The sequence below is a fragment of the Orycteropus afer genome, unplaced genomic scaffold, assembly GCF_000298275.1.
Source record: "Orycteropus afer afer isolate SDZICR_OR568_19922 unplaced genomic scaffold, OryAfe1.0 scaffold00336, whole genome shotgun sequence".
NCBI classification, from domain to species: domain Eukaryota; kingdom Metazoa; phylum Chordata; class Mammalia; order Tubulidentata; family Orycteropodidae; genus Orycteropus; species Orycteropus afer.
Genome location: NW_006921923.1, coordinates 1055515 through 1058205, shown reverse-complemented (window position 1 = coordinate 1058205; position 2691 = coordinate 1055515).

Sequence of the window (2691 nt, the reverse complement as noted above, 5' to 3'; positions counted from 1 at the left end):
TATAAACTCAAAAATGTCACAATGCTTCAGAGACAACAGAGCATCACAGTCCACACAAAGAAGCAAGATAAAGCAGGAGAAACAAGGGACCAGGATACAGACCCAAAACACATCCCTGAGGAAGACGCAGCACTGGAACTCCCTGATAAGGAATTCAAAAGAATTATATTTAGGTATCTTCAATGAATTGAGAGGCAGATCACAGAAAACACAGAGAAAACCCTAGAACAATTTCAAAAGACAATACAAGAACAAAATGACAAAATAAATGAAAAATTAGAAATTATACAAAATCTACAACAGAAATCCAGAAAATTAATACTAAATTTTCAGAAATAGATAAGACATTGAATGGGCAAATGAGCAGAGTTGAATCAATGGAAGACAGAATTAGGGAGACTGAAGGCAAATACCTGAACACTTCTTTGGAAAAGGATAAATCAGAAAAAAGAACAAAACAAAATGAAGAAAGCCTAAGGTTCATGTGGGATACCATCAAAAGGAATGACCTGTGTGTAATTGGAATTCCAGAACAGAAAGACACAAATAAAACCACAGAGAAAATTGTCAAAGATTTGTTAGAAGAGAATTTTCCTGGTATGATGAACGATGAGAATATATCCATTCAGGAAATCTGATGAACCCCAAACAGGATAGACTCCAAAACAAAATCATCCAGACATATCATCATCAGACTTACCAAAACCAAAGACAAAGAAAGAATCATGAGAGCAGCACAGAAAAAAATGAAAAGTTACCTACAAGGGGCAGCCAATAAGACTAAGCTTGGATTTCTCAAGAGAAACCATGTAGGCGAGAAGACAATGGTATGGTATATATAAAACACTGAAGGAGAAAAATCTCCAAGAATTATGTACCCAGCAAAATTGTCCCTCAAATATGGTGGTGAAATTAGGACATTTCCAGATAAGCAGAAATTAAGGGAATTTGTTAAAACCAGACCAACCTTTCAAGAGAAGCTAAAGGGAACCCTTTGGACAGTGAAGCAACAACAGCCAACAACAACTGACCGTTAACACACATGATAATATAAACCAGAAACCAATCCAGCTATGGAAGTATCCAAAGTAAATAAGCCTACAAGATTGTAAACAGGGAATCAGAGACATCAGTTGACAAATGAGGACAACTGGAAACCAAAAAGAGGGAAAAACTGTGTCATTACAGAACTTCTAGATAGTAGGGAAGTCAAGACCAATACATGATAGAATGGACTGTTCTAAACTTGGGAAGAAACTATAAATCACAGGGTAACCTCAAAGAAAAATGATAAACCTTCACATCAAAAAAGAGGGCCAGCATAAATATTCAGCAAATACTAAAATAATAGCAATGAAGGAATTGATAACATGATTCATAAGCAAAGCGAGCTCAGCATAGAAAGTTATGGAACAAAGAAATTGACACCATGAAAAAGCACATAACAAAAATGACAGCGACTAATTCATATTTGCCAATAATTACATACCTGGCAAGGGACTTATCTCTAAGATTTATAGCAGAAGACTGGATGACCAAACTATAGTACATACACGTAACGGAATGCTATGCAGTACTAAAGAATAATGTAGAGTCTGCAAAACACCGTATAATATGGATGAACTTGGAGGACATTATGCTGAGTGAAATAAGTCAATCACAGAAGGACAAATACAGTATTAGTTCATTGTTGTGGAGGGTCAAGGAAAGGTTTATAAATGGAGGGAACCTTTCTTTGTTGGTTGCCGGGGGTGGGCCGGGAAGGGAGGAATACTGGGAAAAAAAATGCATTTACCCATGTCACTTGAGTTTTGTATATTTCACTGTACATAAATTATATTTCAATAAAATACACTTTAAAAAGAATTCAATTACATTTATTCTGAGTGCTACTTTAATTTTAAAAAGCTGAGTATCTTCTTAAAAGTTCCTAATGATTAGTAGGATGGTAGTATGTCTTTTCGCTCTCTGTCTCTGTGTCTCTTTTTTAAGTGAGAGGTAAACCTTTATTCTATTAAGCTCCTGAAAGTTCGTTTGCATTTTTCCCCTAAATTTTCTTTATTTTTTTGTTGTTGAGAATATACACAACAAAACATACACCAATTCAACAGTTTCTACTTGAACAATTTAGTGACATTGATTTACATTCTTAGAGTTGCACCATTGTCACTCTCTATTTCTGAGTTGTTCCTCCCCATTAACAAAAACTCACTGCCTCATAAGATTCCTATCTAATCTTTAGAGTTGCTATTGTAGTTTTGATCCATATATATAATTTTTAAAAGAACATAATGTTCAAGGCAGACCTTTTTTTTTTGTTTTACCTAGTTAAACTATTGTTCAGTTTTAATGTGACTTCAGGGAATATTTTTGGTTTAAGGTTTCCAGATTTTCTCAGGGCAATATTTCATGGGTTCATCGACCTTCCATAGCTCCAGAAAGTCTGGAGTCTATAAGAATTTTAAATTCTGTTCTGCATTTTCCTCCTTTTGATCAGGATTCTTCTGTGGAATCTTTGATCAAAATGTTCATTAATGGTAGCTGCGCACCATCCAGTTCTTCTGGTCCCATGGTAAAGTTGGCAGTTGTTTAGAGGCAGTTGATGACACATTCCATATCATCATCCTGTTCTTGATTCCCCTTTGTCCTCTGTTATTCCAGATGAATATAGACCAATTGTTGTGCCCTACA